The following is a 19,392-nucleotide window of genomic DNA, read 5'->3' on the forward strand; positions in this document are numbered from 1 at the left end:
TGAGCAGGCCGCCATTAATGTACGTCATGTGATGCAGCCCAAGCAAGCAGTTGACAAGCAAGGGAGTAAATCTCAAATTTAACGCAATATAAATGCTGCAGTTCCATTCGCTGTTTGGAAAGCTTAAAGGAATAAATAAATTACTTTTAATTTGTAGTAGCTGGCCCCTTTAAGGGGTGATCTCCTGAAGCATCATGTGACTCGTTTGTCCAATCGGTCGCTGGTGTGTGCGATTTGCTGCCTGAGCAGTGAAATTTCCAATCAGCCTGTGACAGGCAAGAGTATTGTTCCGACGGAACCAGAGGAGGTTGAAGCATCAGTATCAGAAGAGAGACCGAGTGTGACAGCTTCTGCAGAAAGTACCCAACAGAAGTTGGGGGAGTTGCATTGCTCTGTGAGGAAGCGAAAGCCACCAGAGAGACTGAATTTTTGATGGACTGATTTAAAATATTCATTGTTGTAAATTATGTGGAACTGTATAAGTTAACTATTTATTATCTTGTATAGTGAGGAACTTAGATGGGGAGTGATGTAGTAGCTGGCTCCTTGAAGGGGCAATCTTCTGAAGGGCTTTTGTCCAATCAGTCTCTAGCGCATGGGCCAGCCTGAGCAGAGTGGGGGCTTTTGTTCAGTTTGATCCAGGCGGCAGACTGGCAGCATTGTGGCTGCACTACTCTGTAAATAGCATGTTGTGCAAATCAACATGTTTGTCCCGAACTGGTGGAGCCAAGTTACTACATAAATATACAGATTGTGTGATTGGTTCAGTTATGTGTGTGACAGTTTTGTGAGGGCCACGAAGAATCCAGCACGAGTTTGTAGAGTCAAACAGAAAATAACTTTATTTACAACAATATGTACACAGCAGCAGTAGCTCACCACTGCTTCCTTCTCTAGCCGGTACCACACTGGCCAACTCTATTTATACAGCTGCAACTACTGGTGACAGCCCGCCCCATTCATTGGGTGAGCTCATACGCCCAAGAATCATGGGATAACCAATTGTCCCCAGCCAATAGGTTTCGGGCAGGTTATAACAGACAGTGCGTCATTTTTAAGAATTGTCCTTCATAGCCAGCAAGGTCACCAGGGATATTTAAGAAGCTGAAGCTGTCTGCATTTGTGTGAGAGAACTATTTCACCTACACAAAAACTGAATGATTCCAGTATCTGAGCATAGTCCTTCCAGGTGGTAGAAAAGGCAATGCAACAAAGAACAATGCAGCTGCCTTGGCCCTGATGAAATTTGGTCAAGACAAAGGAACATGCGAGGAAGAGCTCCAAGGGAGGAGGCGATTATCAAGTTTAGGCTCAAGTCGGCTTTGATTACACGAACATGGCAGCTGTGGTCTTCATACTTCATTCATACTGGCCAGTTTCTCAAAATGCTAGAACTCAACTCTGATTTCATTGGCCACAAACAAGGCAAAAACTCCACTGATCCCATAATTATTGGCGTATCAGCCAGTAATTTTCCTTCAATCAACGTTAGTAATAAATGGATAATTGGCCATTCATTTGATTATTGTCTATGGAACACCATTGTGAGATAAATGTTTTTTATATTTGCCTTTGTAACAACAGTACTCTTCAAAGCATTTGATTCTATCTGAAGCATTTGGGTATGTTTCTGAGCAACGTGATAAGATACTGCAAAGGTGCAAGTTGCTTCTTTCTATCAATGGCAATATCATGTATCATAGAGCAGAGAATAAGAACTTTTCCTCCCTCAATGGAGAATATAGTATTGATTAGTCAAGCATCTGAGGATTTCTTCATCTACACACTGCCTCTTGAAGGCATTACCTGCAGCTATGGGTTCAGTTTCCATCTCCATCTTTCCTTGGTGGATATTGTGTAACAGTAGAAGTATTTGCAGTCTGTGTGTTTGTCTGATAGGGTACAACAAGAACACTTGTTCCATGGCTGCAACCATCTTTCAACATATTATTGTCAATATACAGCAGAAGAGTTTTATGAACTCTCACAAATCCATAGGCACGAACGGGGAGGTGCCAGAGGACTGGAGAACAGCGAATGTGGTCCCACTATTTAAGGAAGGTTGTAGAGACAAGCCAGAGAACTACAGACCAGTGAGTCTCACGTCAGTGGTAAGGAAACTATTGGAGAAAATTCTGAAGGAGAGAATCTATCTCCTCTTGGTGATATCTCACCAAGGTTTAATCAGGAATAGTCAGTATCGGTTTGACAGAGGGAGGTCATACCTAACAAATTTGATTGAATTTTTTGAGCATGTGACCAGGTATGTGCAGATGAGGGTAGTCTGGTTGATGTAGTTTACATAGATTTCAGCAAAGCCTTTGAAAAGGTCCCACATGGGAGACTTATTAAGAAGGCAAATGCACATGGGATACAGGGTAACTTGATAAGGTGGATTCAAAATTGGCTTAGCTGTAGGAGACAGAGGTGATGACTGATGGCTGGTTTAGTGACTGGACGTCAGTGTCCAGTGGCGTACTTCAGGGATCTATGCTCGGCCCCCTATTTTTTGTCATTTATATAAGTGACATAGATGACCATGTGGGGGTAGGATCAGGAAGTTTGTGGATGACAAAAAGATTGGCCGGGTGGTTAACAGTGAGGTTCAGTGTCTTGGGTTATAGAAAGATATAGATGAGGTGGTCAAATAGGCAGAAAAGTGGCAGGTGAAATTTACCCCTGAAAAATGTGAGATGATACACTTTGGAAGGAGTAATGTGACAAGTAAGTATTCAATGAATGGCCTGACACTGGGAAGTTCTGAGGAACAAAAGGACCTTGGCGTGTTTGTCCATAGATCTCTGAAGGCAGGAGGGATGGTTAATAGGGTGGTGAAAAAGGCATATGGGACACTTGCCTTTATCAATCGAGGCATAAATTACAAAAGCAGGGAGGTCATGGTTGTCATGATATTCAAACACACACATCATGATAGACACACCAACAGACAAATCAGAACACACAACACCACAACCAATGACAGAAAGATATAAAAGCACAGACACGACCCCTGGTGGTCAGTATTAGCTGCAGAGGAGAACCAGGACACATCTATTGCCAAACACACTCAGGGAGACAGCACGTGCAGAGTATCCAGAACGAACTGTATTATAAGAGTTATAATAAAATAGAGTTGTACCACATACAACTGTGTTGGCTCATCTGTGCACCAGAGCACCCAACACCACATGGTACAGGAGTGGATCGATACCTGCCGGCATACCTCAGTGTACAGAGACAACCAGCAGTGCCCAGGCATGATGTACGAGCTCCCGGTTCCGCAGGCGCTCCAGTGCGACGGCGACCTCCACGAAAACTGGCGGCGATTCCGGCAAATGTTCGAGTTGTTCCTGGCGGCAGCTGAACTCAAGGACCTGGATGATAAGGAAAAAATTGAATTTCTCCTCACCGTCGCCGGTGCAAGGGCAAGAGCAATGTTCAGAAGGTTCAGGTTCTTCAGGAGGCAGCAAAGGCACGATTACCAGGCAGTCCTGGGCAAATTCTCCAAGTACTGTGAAGAATACGCAATCCAATGGGGACTTAAAGGTAAGAAAAGCTGCAGTACTCACCTCGTGGCTGGGATCCCGGAGCCCCAAATCCCGGGCCTGAGAAAAGGCTGGGTCGAGGTCGGCGGCCATCTTGCTAAAGGTATAACGCTAGCACAGTTGCGCGAGAAGTGCGCAGAACCGGAAGTTTCGTTTGCGCATGCGCGAGATGCTGCGCATGCGCAGTCAAGAAAACGGCCATCGGTAAAGGAACAGCGATCTGAGCATGCGCAGTCGCTTCCTACGTGCTACATACCGAGCGTCAGGATGTCAGAGGCCCCAGACTGCACCAATTTAAAAGGGAAATGTCCCAAATCCAATTTAAAAGGGAAACGTCCCAAATCAAAAAAACAAAAATCTGTTAAAGCTGTAAAACAACCTTCCTTCACCTGGAATGACAGCACAGTGCCGCAAATTGACCCAGGAGATGAATTTAACCTCCGAAGAACCCTCCGACAAGCAGTTACCTACGCACAAGCCGATGATTCCGACCTTGAATACTTCGATGACGATTTTTACAGTGTTTCCGGACCTCGCGAGCCCAATGATAGCTCCGTGGTCCTATATGACTATGACTCGGACGAACCTTTCGTGTTGCACATTGGCGGCCCCCACATTGAATCCGACGCAGATGCGGATTCATTTTTCGGATTTGAGGATCTTCAATCCAGCAGATATGACGTTCCAACTTATCAGTACCGGATGATGCTGCAGCCTGACATTAACAGACAGGGAGCGGTGCAAGCACACGGAGAGTGCCCTGCTGCCACACAGAGCGTGGTCCACGTCCCGCTCAACGTTCCCGACTCTATGAAAGAAGACATGCAAGACTCCAGAGTGCAGTCCTCGCATGAACCAGAAGTGACTCCAGTGTCACAAGCTTCCACAGCAAGCTCGTGGACAGACTCCACAATTGCAGAAATGCAAGACTCCAGAGCGCAGTCCTTGCACGGACAAGAAGTGACTCCAGTGTCACAAGCCTCCACAGAGAGCTCGTGGACAGCCTCCACGATAGAAGCAATGCAAGACTCCAGAGCGCAATCCTTGCACGAACAAGAAGTGACTCCAGTGTCACAAGCCTCCACAGAGAGCTCGTGGACAGCCTCCACGATAGAAGCAACGCAAGACTCCAGAGCGCAGTCCTTGCACGAACAAGAAGTGACTCCAGTGTCACAAGCCTCCACAGAGAGCTCGTGGACGGACTCCACGATGGAAGGAACGCAAGACTCCAGAGCGCAGTCCTTGCAGGAACAAGACCATGAGGGTCTAGCAACCTCTCCTGAGCAACCAGCGGCAGACGATGCAAGTCTGCCATGCTCCCGTGAACAGCAAGAAGGCTATAACAGCCTACCATGCTCCACTACACAGCAGCATGACCATGACGGTCTCTCATGCTACAATAAAGGGCACAGCGCTGAAGACTGTTCAAGCCCAACTGAAGACAAGCCAAAGGAATCGCCTCGTCCAAGCCCGAAGAAAAAAGGTTTATGCGCTGACCTTCAGGATCATTGTAGCCGAACAGAGATTAATAATGCTGCACGGCCACAGAAGGATGCTGAGGATTTGCTAACGAAATTAATTGAATGTTTAACTTGCAAGGAGCAGACTGAGAATTGCCAGTGTTTTAGTACGGATCGAAAAAATGGACAAGACATTGATCCTCAGGTAATGGAAATACCACAACCTGAATCATATCTACAGCAGGGACAAATGTCTCCCTTCAACACAATGCCGCAAAATCCCAACTTCGGAGACCAGCAGTTAGTCAGTAATGACTCTTCAAACCTGGAGGGGAACATTAATTGCATTGAACCTATACACACTCCACTGATTATTGAGCAGAACATTGGAGCAAGAATCCTGAGGACACCGACATCGAGTAGCCAGATAACGAATTTAAAACCCACAGCAGTTTCAAGTGAACCAAGTGTGCTTTCCACTAATGGTGAAGATGCAGATAAGGTCGACCCGATTATCCATTGTACCACACTTACCCCAGTGATTAAGCAGTTATGTATGGGGAGTATAATGTGGGCAATTGAGAACAGTAAAAGAGAGACTGTGACCATGCCAGTCCCAGCAAAATCAGACCCAGAGACCATGAAGGCATGTACATTAAACAAAGTTACATATGAGGTACCTGAGAAGAAAAGTGAAACGGAATGTTCTTTGGAAAATGGTACAATGTCGATAGAAACAGTGGATCCTATATTCGAGACCATACATATGGGAGAATTTGGGGGTAATAAACAAGGTTCTGCAATGTCTGGGGGAAGATTTAAAGTTCCAAAGAAGAAAAGCCCAAATGAAGGACAATGGCAAGACAATGACAGTCCACCGACATGGTGTGCACCACCAGATGAAAACTCTGACAATTTACCCAACCCTAGTGAACAGCAAGCTGCTAATGACGATCTATCCACGGGATGTGAGACGAGTGACGACAGCATCCCACTTCCCATGCAAAAGGTGCAAGGTGACAGACCTCGCCTAGTGCGTACCGAGGCACACAACGATCACGGTGGGACCACTGACGACGGCGGTGGCGGCGCACCGCTTCCACCCTCGATGGCTCGAGCCTCTCCACTGGTTGGTGCATTCCTGCATGTTCCGACTCCAGAAGTGCAGCTTCAGGGAATCTCGGCTGCCTCCAGTGAACCTGTTGGGACTCCGGACGGGGGGCATCGACGGAAGGCAGACCGGACTCCAGATGGGGAGCAGCCAAGCGCCGACTCTGATTTGCGCACGCCAGACCTTGCTCCGGACGGGCGGTGTCGCGGCCTCGGTGATGGCACGCTCAGGGTGACGGCAGATGCCACGGCGACAGGGAATGGATCGCGTGGCAGTCCCACTGGGTCGGCAGTGGCAACCAGCACCGGCGGTCCAAGATGGACACACCAACTCGCGCCATCGCCAGACGTTGATGCGAGCAACAATTCTCTCTCCAAGGCGACATGCTTCGACGTTTCTCTGCGGAGTCGCCCTTCCGGCACAGCAGGTGGCCGGAACCAGCGTACACGGTCTTGGCCAACTTCCACATCTGGCACAGTCATCGCCTTGCATGATATTAGTGATGGTGCTACTTCGATGGCAACGACCCATCGGCTACAAGATGCCGTCCACCACAAACATAAAAAGAAAACAGACTCCACCTTGTTCCTGGTATGCAGGGCGGATGGATTGGTGCGTAGGCGAAATCAGCGGGCTTTGTGCCGCCTTCCACGCTCGCAACTGCACCGTACGCACACGCCGGATCCTCCACTGGTTCCCAAGGATGACTTCGTGGAGGTGCCACGGATCATGCCCCTTCCATCGCCACCAGAACCAAACCACAGCCAGGGCACCACTAACAAAGATGTTGAATGTTATATTTGCACGAATGAAAAAACCAAGCACTGCACAAAGAACAAAGAACAAAGAACAAAGAAATGTACAGCACAGGAACAGGCCCTTCGGCCCTCCAAGCCCGTGCCGACCATACTGCCCGACTAAACTACAATCTTCTACACTTCCTGGGTCCGTATCCTTCTATTCCCATCCTATTCATATATTTGTCAAGATGCCCCTTAAATGTCCCTATCGTCCCTGCCTCCACTACCTCCTCCGGTAGTGAGTTCCAGGCACCCACTACCCTCTGCGTAAAAAACTTGCCTCGTACATCTACTCTAAACTTTGCCCCTCTCACCTTAAACCTATGCCCCCTAGTAATTGACCCCTCTACCCTGGGGAAAAGCCTCTGACTATCCACTCTGTCTATGCCCCTCATAATTTTGTATACCTCTATCAGGTCGCCCCTCAACCTCCTTCGTTCCAGTGAGAACAAACCGAGTTTATTCAATCGCTCCTCATAGCTTATGCCCTCCATACCAGGCAACATTCTGGTAAATCTCTTCTGCACCCTCTCTAAAGCCTCCACATCCTTCTGGTAGTGTGGCGACCAGAATTGAACACTATACTCCAAGTGTGGCCTAACTAAGGTTCTATACAGCTGCAACATGACTTGCCAATTCTTATACTCAATGCCCCGGCCAATGAAGGCAAGCATGCCGTATGCCTTCTTGACTACCTTCTCCACCTGTGTAGCCCCTTTCAGTGATCTGTGGACCTGTACTCCTAGATCTCTTTGACTTTCAATACTCTTGAAGGTTCTACCATTCACTGTATATTCCCTACCTGCATTAGCCCTTCCAAAATGCATTACCTCACATTTGTCCAGGTTAAACTCCATCTGCCATCTCTCCGCCCAAGTCTCCAGACAATCTAAATCCTGCTGTATCCTCAGACAGTCCTCATCGCTATCCGCAATTCCACCAACCTTTGTGTCGTCTGCAAACTTACTAATCAGACCAGTTACATTTTCCTCCAAATCATTTATATATACTACAAAGAGCAAAGGTCCCAGCACTGATCCCTGTGGAACACCACTGGTCACAGCCCTCCAATTAGAAAAGCATCCCTCCATTGCTACCCTCTGCCTTCTATGGCCTAGCCAGTTCTGTATCCACCTTGCCAGTTCACCCCTGATCCCGTGTGACTTCACCTTTTGTACTAGTCTACCATGAGGGACCTTGTCAAAGGCCTTACTGAAGTCCATATAGACAACATCTACTGCCCTACCTGCATCAATCATCTTAGTGACCTCCTCGAAAAACTCTATCAAGTTAGTGAGACACGACCTCCCCTTCACAAAACCGTGCTGCCTCTCACTAATACGTCCATTTGCTTCCAAATGGGAGTAGATCCTGTCTCGAAGAATTCTCTCCAGTAATTTCCCTACCACTGAAGTAAGGCTCACCGGCCTGTAGTTCCCGGGATTATCCCTGCCACCCTTCTTAAACAGAGGAACAACATTGGCTATTCTCCAGTCCTCCGGGACATCCCCTGAAGACAGCGAGGATCCAAAGATTTCTGTCAAGGCCTCAGCAATTTCCTCTCCAGCCTCCTTCAGTATTCTGGGGTAGATCCCATCCGGCCCTGGGGACTTATCTACCTTAATATTTTTTAAGACACCCAACACCTCGTCTTTTTGGATCACAATGTGACCCAGGCTATCTACACCCCCTTCTCCAGACTCAACATCTACCAATTCCTTCTCTTTGGTGAATACTGATGCAAAGTATTCATTTAGTACCTCGCCCATTTCCTCTGGCTCCACACATAGATTCCCTTGCCTATCCTTCAGTGGGCCAACCCTTTCCCTGGCTACCCTCTTGCTTTTTATGTAAGTGTAAAAAGCCTTGGGATTTTCCTTAACCCTATTTGCCAATGACTTTTCATGACCCCTTCTAGCCCTCCTGACTCCTTGCTTAAGTTCCTTCCTACTTTCCTTATATGCCACACAGGCTTCGTCTGTTCCCAGCCTTTTAGCCCTGACAAATGCCTCCTTTTTCTTTTTGACGAGGCCTACAATATCACTCGTCATCCAAGGTTCCCGAAAATTGCCGTATTTATCTTTCTTCCTCACAGGAACATGCCTGTCATGTATTCCTTTCAACTGCCACTTGAAAGCCTCCCACATGTCAGATGTTGATTTGCCCTCAAACATCCGCCCCCAATCTATGTTCTTCAGTTCCCGCCTAATATTGTTATAATTAGCCTTCCCCCAATTTAGCACATTCATCCTCGGACCACTCTTATCCTTGTCCACCAGTACTTTAAAACTTACTGAATTGTGGTCACTGTTACCGAAATGCTCCCCTACTGAAACATCTACCACCTGGCCGGGCTCATTCCCCAATACCAGGTCCAGTACCGCCCCTTCCCTAGTTGGACTGTTTACATATTGTTTTAAGAAGCCCTCCTGGATGCTCCTTACAAACTCTGCCCCGTCTAAGCCCCTGGCACTAAGTGAGTCCCAGTCAATATTGGGGAAGTTGAAGTCTCCCATCATCACCACAACCCTGTTGTTTTTACTAAAAGTACTGCACGAAGTACAACAAATGGTAAAGTAGAGACTTCGGCAACAGCATCACCTCCAACAGTCCAAGGTGAACCAGTGTGACCCCAAATCTCCACAGCTGAACCGGCTTGAGGACCAGCCCATTCTTGAGGCGGTCACCCATTAGACTGGACTTATAACGCTGTTAATACGTTCAAAAAGTCAAACACTTCTGTATTATAACCTGTTGTTGTTTATTGTTCCAGATATCGTCTGACCGGACCAATGTTCAAGTTTTTTTTCTCTCGCATCCAAGTTTTGTTATGGTACAACCTTGTTAGTGTGACGCACCCGACATCGCCCCATGTAAATAGTTACGTCATATACACACGCTGTACACAACACACACACACTCTTAGATGCACTCACGACACAATTATATTTATAACCACGTAGGCACATATCTTTGTAAAAAGGGGGGATGTCATGATATTCAAACACACACATCATGATAGACACACCAACAGACAAATCAGAACACACAACACCACAACCAATGACAGAAAGATATAAAAGCACAGACACGACCCCTGGTGGTCAGTATTAGCTGCAGAGGAGAACCAGGACACATCTATTGCCAAACACACTCAGGGAGACAGCACGTGCAGAGTATCCAGAACGAACTGTATTATAAGAGTTATAATAAAATAGAGTTGTACCACATACAACTGTGTTGGCTCATCTGTGCACCAGAGCACCCAACACCACAATGGTGGAGCTGTATAGAACTTTGTTGAGGCCACAGCTGGAGTACTGTGTGCAATTCTGGTTGTCTCATTATCGGAAGGATGTGACTGCACTGGAGGGGGTGCAGAGGCGATTCACCAGGTTGTTGCCTGGGATGGAACATTTAAGTTACGAAGAGAGGTTGGATAGGCTTGGGTTGTTTTCGCTGGTGCAGAGAATACTGAGGGGCAACATGATCGAAGTGTACAAGATTATGAGGGGCATGGACCAGGTGTATAGAGCCCAGCTGTTCCCCTGAGTTGAAGGGTCAGTTACGACAGGACACAAGTTCAAGGTGAGGCGCAGGAGGTTTAAGGGGGATTTGAGGGAAAAACATTTTTGCCCAGTGGATTCTTTAAAAAGTACCTGGATGAGCACTTGGCACATCATAACATTCAAGGCCATGGACCAAGTTCTGGCAAATGGGATGAGGTGGGTAGGTTAGGGGTGGGATTCTCCGTTGGCTGACGCTGAAATCGGGAAATGCGATTGGGCGGAGAAAAGGTTCCGACGCCAAAAAGGCGCGAGCGCCAATTTGACACCAAATCGCAATTCTCTGTCACATCGACAGCGGCGTCATTGCGTTCCAGAATGCACGTACAATAAACACCATTTGCATGTCATTTGCGGGCCTGACCTGGTGTTCTCTGGGGCCTCTGCAATTCTCCCTCTCCGATGGGCTGAGTTCCTGACGGCGCAGCTCACTTTTGCCCTTAAAAATCGTGAAACTGGCATGGCGGCTGCTGAGAGGGAGAGAGTGGGTACAGAAAGTGTCCAACATCGCCATAGTGTGCATGCGCATGTCGTTGACTGCCCACTGTGAACTTAGGGCCATGTGTCATATTAGTGTACCCCCAGGCCACCCCCCTAGGTGTCCTCTGGCCCCAGCTGAACCATCAGCTCTATGGGTGTACTCCAGCACAACCAATGCCATCCTGCTGCCTGGGATGTTGTGTGTGGGGAGTGCAGTGTGTATATGCGGTTGCAGCTTGTCAGCCTCCAGGCGAATCCCGCACTGGGGACACTGTGTCACCCGGTGGACCTGGTCGGACACAGGATAATGCATCATGCTAATAGGTTGGCCTTTCACCCTGTGCAGCCAACAGATATTGGAATTCAACCAGCAATGGTGCCTTCCTCCCAGTCGCCGCAGCCTTGCGAGATGCACTGAGGCTTTATGAGCAGGACCTGCTCAAGGAGGGGGAAGCAGTGGAGCCTGTTCCAGAGGAACAGGAGACAACTGCTGAAGGTGGAGAGCTGGTCGCCCAACAGGCCGAGGAGGAAGTGGAGATGCAAAGGAGGCACCTCCTTTGTCAGATCATGGCGCACCTGGCACCACGGGGGAATGCGAGAGGACACCCGCTCCTGGTCGCCGTCATGGTGACGGTCACTCTGAACATCTATGCCACGGGGTCCTTCCGGGCTCCGAGTTGGGACGTGTCTGGGATCTCACAAAGCTCGGTATACAGGTGCATCTCGCCGTCACGGAGGTCCTGTCTGCCAAGTCGGCTCAATACATTCATTTCAATGTGGAACAAGCCCACCGGGCAGCGGGGTTCACTGCCATCGCCGAGATGCCCCTGGTCCAGGGGGTGATCGACGGGATGCATGCCATCCTATGAGCACCTGGAGATGACAGGTCGCTCTACACAAACCCAAAGGGATTCCACTCGATGAAAGTGCAGCTGGTGTGTGCCCATCATATACATATCATGCATGTCTATGCCTTCATCCTAACACACTCGATGGTTTCTGGTCTCTTCGAGGTGCACCTCCCTCTGCAGTGTGGCTGATGACACCTATCCAGAGTCGCGTTACAACATCGCCAATGCAGTGACCAGGGACCAAGTGATGCTTCGGCAATCCTGAAGATGCAGTTCAGCTGCCTGGACTGCTCTGGAGGGGCCCTCCAGTTTGGTGTGAGAGGATCACTCGGATCGTGGCGGTCTGCTGCATCTTCCACAACATCGTGCAGGAGAGGAGTGACATGCTGTAGGAGGAGGATGTACGCCAGGCCTCGTCCAATGAAGAGGATGCGGAGGAGGGTGAGGAGGACCAGGACATGGGGCCCAGGCAGGCATGGGAGGCCGCACCTTCTGTGCATCAGGGTCAGTGTGCATTGGACGCTCTGACTACCTCCAGGTTCCCTGAGTGGGGGGGGAAATGACCTGGGACATGGACACTGCATCCCACACCCACCCTCCCCGCCTGCAACCCCCTCCACAATACATACCAGCCGCGCTACAGTATGCTGGTCCTGGGTAGGCAATCTGGTCCAAGGGATGGAGGATGATGCCAACCTGCTCTGCGATGAGCTATGGTTCTCCGCATCATCTGACAATTACTGATTTCTGCCCAGGGTAGCACTTTCCACTGCATGTGATCCCTGCATGCGAGCTGACCATTCCATGGTGCCATCGATTCCTTAGGTGGTGGAGGTGAGGACAGAACAGTTGGGGGGGAGGGGGGGGGGGGGGGTGTTGGAGGTGGGGATGGGACACCGGAGCGGTGAGCTTTGGCTGAACTGTCCCTGCATCTCTGCGGCCAGCCCAGATCAGCCCACCCTTCACACCCATCTGGCAGAGCACCGAGGCATGTTGTAACATTGTGCAGAGGTGTTTAGTGGGAAAACATATTTACAGATACGTGCCCTAGCCCCTATCACTAAACTGTGCCCTGCACCCATGCCAACTTAATTGGTATCTATCTTTTTTGCCTTACAGGCCGTAACGTTATGTCTAGGTGGTTCCCCAGATGGTACATCAGGAGAGGAGGAGGCCTGTTGTGATTCCCACTGTGACCTGGGTCCCCTTTGGCAGACTTCTGGGGCGACCGGGCCTGGATTGGGCCGGCTGCTGCTTGGACATCCCAGGTGGCGTGGTGCCGGCCTGTTCTGCTCGCTGCCTATGTGATGCGCCAGGGACATGAAGGGGGGAGTCCGAGGTGCTGAGGTCTTCCGGCACCTTCCCTGCGGGAGTCACCGGCACAGACCCCATCACCTCCTCCTCCGTCGGGGTGCCTGATGGCCCCTGGGCCATACCATGTGAGCGGAGCTACTCCCGGAAGCTCCCCCCCGCCACCTGGCTCTGTCAGTGCTGGAGGCCAGGGTTTGCATGCTCGTGTCCATGGAGCACAGGGAGTGGACCACCTCCATCTGGGACTGCGCCACATCATGCTGCAACTATGCCACTACCTTCTGTGTGTGTGCCACATTAGCCAGTGACTGCGCCATCTCCCTCTGGGACTGTGCCACCTCTCTGTACCTGTGCCATGTTGGCCAGCCGCTGCTCTCAGCCAGGACCAGCATTGACGCCCAGGAGCGCCACTGCAATGTCCAGGTGGTTCTGTCATCCTGTGAGAGGGCAGCCTTGTCCTGGGCCTCAACCAATGTCTGCACAGATTGCCCTCGGCCTTGGACATGCTAGTCCATAGAAAAAACCCTCATCCTCAAGGCCTCTACTGCGGATGCCACCCGTACAATGTTGGCCTGGCTTGCATGCATGGTCGACACCACTCCTGCTGCTGCATGCGATTTGACTCCTCCACCTGCGCCTCCAGGTGCTGGATGCTCGCCGACATCCCCTCATGTAATTCCTGGCTGCATGAGTGTGTCTGGGATGGTGGAGGGTGTTGCAGGCAGCCGTGATGGGAAATCAGTTTCATCATCGGACTCAGGCTCCGTGGTGTTCTGGGTCTGAGGTCCATGGCTCGTGTCTGTGTCGGTGTCCTCGTTGCTGGTCGGCACCTGGGACTCTGGCTGTGGCTGTGGTTGGGGGCAGGAGAGACTAGAAGTGCCTGCCCCATCACCAGCATGTCCTGCAAGATACAAGACAACACATGTGATTAGACTGCGGGCCGGGGAGTGCGTGGGTGGGGGGGTTCCCACTGGTTGGGAGGCGTAGGGTTACAGGTGTGTGGGATGGGAGTTGGTGCAAGCAGCATGGTGTTGCCTACTGACCCTGCCGCCCAGAAGTGGTTGTGCAGTTTCTTTCTACACTGCTGGCTGCTCTGGAAAGTGTTGCTTCTGGCGTTTATTGCCTCTGCCACCTGTGCCCAGGCATGGCGAACGGCGGCGGCTGGCACCCTCCTTCTCGGCCGGAGAACAGGGTCGTCCACCTCAGTTCCATGCCTTCAAGCAGGATCATGAGCTCGGCGTCCGTGAAATGGGGGGCCGCTCTCCTCGCCGCCATCCTGTTGGCAGGGAAGGTCTGAGTGGCAAGTGAAGCGTGTATCAGCGGCTGCAGCTTGTCAGCCTCCTCAATGTCTATCGTGAATCCGGTTGTGGTAAACCACTGTGTTCTTATATTAAGGGTTGTACGGTAGAACCTGCACTACAGGTTCACCTGGGCCCCTGCATGCTAGCTCCGCCCAGGAGCCGGGTTATAAATATGCGTGGGCTCCAGCTCGCAGCCATTTCGCCAGCTGCCGTGGGAGGCCACACATCTGATACTAATAAAGCCTCAGTTTGGATTCAACTTCGTCTCCAGTCAAATTGATCGTGCCTCAATTTATTAGTATCCGATTCAGAAGATGGACCTCCGGATTAAACCAGATCACCTGCAGCTGGATCCACACTCAAGCGACGCCAGAAAGGACTTTCAGCACTGGCTAGCTTGTTTTGAAGCGTATATCAACGCGGCGCCGACCCCTGTTCCAGAGGCTCAGAAGATCCAAAATTTGTACTCCAGACTCAGCCCCAAAGTCTTCCCGCTGATCCAGGATGCGCCCAATTACGCTGATGCCATGACTCGACTCAAAGAAAACTATGAACACAAGACGAACACGCTCTTCGCCAGACACGCGCTCGCAACGCGTATTCAACTACCTGGTGAGTCAATTGAAGACTTCTGGAGGGCCCTGATCCCACTAGTTTGGGCCTGTGACTGCCAGGACATTACAGCTAAGGAGCACTCATATCTCCTTATGCGAGACGCCTTTGTAACTGGGATTGGGTCTGATGTTATCAGGCAGCAGCTCCTAGAAGGGGCCACGCGCGACCTCGCAGAGACTAAAACACTAGCGCTTTCCGTGACGGTCGCCCTGCGCAATGTACAGTCCTATGCCCTCAACCGCGCGGCCCACTCCTCCTACGCTTCATGGGCCCCACACGCAGCCTCCCCAGCGGGGGCGCTACCCACCCAATACGCCTGCGCTACGCACCAGCCAGTGATCTCCGGGGGGCCCCGATGCTATTTTTGCGGCTAGCAAAGACACCCCCGCCAACGCTGCCCGGCCCTTTGTAAGGCCTGCGGGAAGAAGGGCCAATTCGCTGCAGTGTGCCAGGCCCGCTCGGCGGCCGCGGTCGCCACCGCCGCCCCCCTTCCCCGCCCCACCACCCCCGGTCACGGACAATGGGCGCCACCATCCTCCTCTCCTCCCCCTGGCCAAATGCGACCAATGGGCGCTGCCATCTTCTCCCCTGCACAACACGTGCGTTTCATGGGCGCTGCCATCTTGCTCCACCCCCGCAATGTGTGTTCCATGGGCGCCGCCATTTTGTAATCCCCAGGATCTCCAGGCGCCGCCCTCTTGTCCACCCTGCAGCACATGGACACCAACGGCATTACAGGACCTCAACTCAATGGCCGCCTCACTACCCGACGATCAACCACGGCTCGCCTCCATGGCAATCGACCAGTTCTGACCTCATAATCTGACCAACGCATCCACTAGCGTGAAAGTCAATGGCCATGTGACCTCCTGCCTACTGGACTCCGGGAGCTCCGAGAGCTTTGTACACCCAAATACGGTAAGGCGCTGCCCCCTTAAGGTACACCCTACCAATCAAAGTATCTCCCTGACCTCTGGATCCCATTGCGTAGCGATCCAGGGGTACTGCACGGTCACAGTCCAAGGCATAGAGGTCCATGGCTTTCACCTCTACGTCCTCCCTAACCTCTGCGCTGCACTTATCCTTGGCCTGGACTTCCAGTGCAACCACCAGAGCCTGACCCTTAAATTTGGCGGACCCTTAACCACCCCTCACTGTATGCGGCCTTGAGACCCTAAAAGTCGATCCTCCTTCCCTCTTTGCCAATCTAACTCCACAGTGCAAACCCATCACCACCAGGAGCAGACGGTACAGCACCCAGGATAAGACCTTCATCAGGTCCGAGGTCCAGTGGTTGCTTCAGGAGGGAGTCATGGAGGCCAGCAACAGCCCTTGGAGAGCTCAAGTGGTAGTGGTTAAGTCTGGGGAGAAAAATCGAATGGTCGTGGACTACAGCCAGACCATCAACAGGTACACGCAGCTCGACGCGTACCCCCTCCCACGCATATCTGACATGGTTAACCAGATTGCACAGTACCGGGTCTTCTCAACGGTGGACCTGAAATCTGCTTACCACTAGCTCCCCATCCGTAAATCGGACCGGCCATACACCGCCTTCGAGGCAGACGGCCGGCTATATCACTTCCTTAGGGTCCCCTTCGGCGTCACCAACGGGGTTTCGGTCTTCCAAAGGGAGATGGACCGAATGGTCGACCAGTACGGCTTGCGGGCCACGTTTCTGTACCTAGACAATGTGACCATCTGTGGCCATGATCAGCAGGACCACGACGCCAACCTCCCTAAATTTCTCCGCACCGCCACTCCCCTCAACCTCATGTACAACAAGGAGAAGTGTGTGTTCCGCACAAACAGCTTAGCCATCCTCAGCTACGTGGTCCATAACGGAGTTCTGGGGCCCGATCCCGATCGCATGCGCCCCCTCATGGAGCTCCCCCTCCCCCACTGCCCCAAGGCCCTCAAACGCTGCCTGGGGTTCTTCTCATATTACGCTCAGTGGGTCCCAAACTATGCGGACAAGGCCCACCCACTCATACAGTCCACCCAGTTTCCCCTGACGGCCGAGGCCCAACAGGCTTTCGCCCGGATCAGAGCTGAAATTGCCAAATCTGGAATGCACGCTGTAGACGAAACACTTCCTTTCCAAGTAGAAAGCGATGCATTAGACGTCCCCCTTGCTGCCACCCTCAACCAGGCAGGCAGGCCCGTGGCATTCTTTTCCCGCACCCTCCATGCCTCTGAAATTCAGCACTCATCCGTCGAAAAAGAGGCCCAGGCTATCGTTGAGGCTGTGCGACATTGGAGGCATTACCAGACACGGGGAGAATGTGCAAACTCCATACAGGCAGTGACCTGGGGCCGGAATCGAACCCGGGTCCGCAGCACCGTGAGGGATCAGTGTCTGCTGAGGCAACTGAGGCAGGGGCTGGTTTAGCACAGTGGGCTAAATAGCTGGCTTTTAAAGCAGACCAAGCCGGGTCAGCAGCACGGGTTCAATTCCTGTACCAGCCTCCCCGAACAGGCGCCGGAATCTGGCGACTAGGGGCTTTTCACAGTAACTTCATTTGAAGCCGACTTGTGACAATAAGCGATTTTCATTCATTTCATTTCAAGTTCAACAACACACAGCGGGACAAGATCAAAATTGATAAACTCTTGCGGTGGAGAATCGAGCTCTCCACCTATAATTACGAGATTAGGTATCGCCCTGGCAAACTCAACAAGCCCCCAGACACCCTATCCCGAGGTACATGTGTCAGCGCACAGGTAGACCGAATCCGGACCCTGCATGACAGCCTTTGTCACCCAGGGGTCACTCGGTTGTACCATTTCATTAAGGCACGAAGTTTGCCCTACTCCGTCGAGGAAGTAAGGACAATCACCAGGGACTGCCAGGTCTGTGCGGAGTGCAAGCCGCACTTCTACCGGCCGGACCGCGCGCACCTGGTGAACGCCTCAGCGTGGATTTCAAAGGCCCCCTCCCCTCCTCCGATCGACGCACATATTTCCTCAGTGTGATCGATGAATACTCCCGGTTTCCCTTCGCCATCCCATGCCCCGACGTCTGCCACCGTCATTAAAGCCTTTAATTCTATCTTCACTCTGTTCGGCTTCCCCGCCTACATCCACAGTGACAGGGGATCCTCATTCATGAGTGATGAGCTACGTCAGTTCCTGCTCAGCAGGGGTATCGCCTCCAGCAGAACGACGAGCTACAACCCCCGGGGAAACGGACAGGTAGAAAGGGAGAATGGGACAGTATGGAGGGCCGTCCAGCTGACCCTGCGGTCCAGAAATCTACCGGCCTCCCGCTGGCACGAGGTCCTCCCTGATGCACTACATTCCATTCGTTCATTACTCTGCACTGCTACTAACAGGACACCACACAAACGTCTTTTTGCCTTCCCCAGGAAGTCCACATCCGGGGTATCGCTCCCAACTTGGCTCACAACTCCGGGAACCGTGCTTCTCCGTAAACATGTGCGGCTCCACAAGGCGGATCCGTTGGTTATTCCTGCATCTCCTGTCTCCTTTTTTCCACTCTCGCTTTGACATCTGGATGTAGTAGAACCAGGTTTCCTACCCATCAACATTTCAGCAGGTGAAAGTCCTGTTGTTGTTTGTGGCATGATACAACACTGAAACAGGACCTGTGAGAGCTGAGTTCCCAATGTACCGCCTGCCATTTTCTTCAGTCCTTCGTTCAGTGTCTGTACAGCTCTCTCTGCTAAACCATTCAACATGGGATGAAAAGGAGCAGTAAGCACATAGCATATTCCATTTCTATGCATAAACTCTTGGAGCAAAACTCTCTTAAACATTGTCTCGTTATCAGAAATCAGAGAACCTGATAAGCCAGGAGTTGAAGAAACTTGGCGTAGCTTCTCTGCCTTAATGGAAGCTGTAATATTGCTCATGATGTGTACTTTTAACCACTGAGAATGCGCATCCATGAAACCTATAAAAGACCCTGTCTCTGAAGATCTCTTTACCGCTTGCTCCAGGTTGTTGATGTGCTCCTCCTCAGTTTTCCCTGTGATCAGGATATCAGTGAACTGCCACACAGAGAATCCCCTGTAACAGATGTCCATTGTCCTATGAAAAATCGCCAGACTGGAAGACACCCCAAAAACCAAAAGGTTGGGCGGGATTCTCCACTCCCGCGCCGAAGTGGCCACGGCATCGTGAACGGCGTCGAGGTTCACGATGGCGTGAAACGGCCCCGATCCCAACCTATTCAGGCCCTGACAATGGGCTAGGATCGGGGCCGCGTCATCTACACGCGCCAGGCCTTGTCGCCCGCGTAAAGGCGGCGCCGCATAGATGACGCGGCCGGCGCCGCATAACTGCCGTCATCCGCGCATGCGGGGGGTTGGCCGGCGCCAACCCGTGCA

The sequence above is a fragment of the Scyliorhinus torazame genome, chromosome 4, assembly GCF_047496885.1.
Source record: "Scyliorhinus torazame isolate Kashiwa2021f chromosome 4, sScyTor2.1, whole genome shotgun sequence".
Lineage (NCBI taxonomy): Eukaryota > Metazoa > Chordata > Chondrichthyes > Carcharhiniformes > Scyliorhinidae > Scyliorhinus > Scyliorhinus torazame.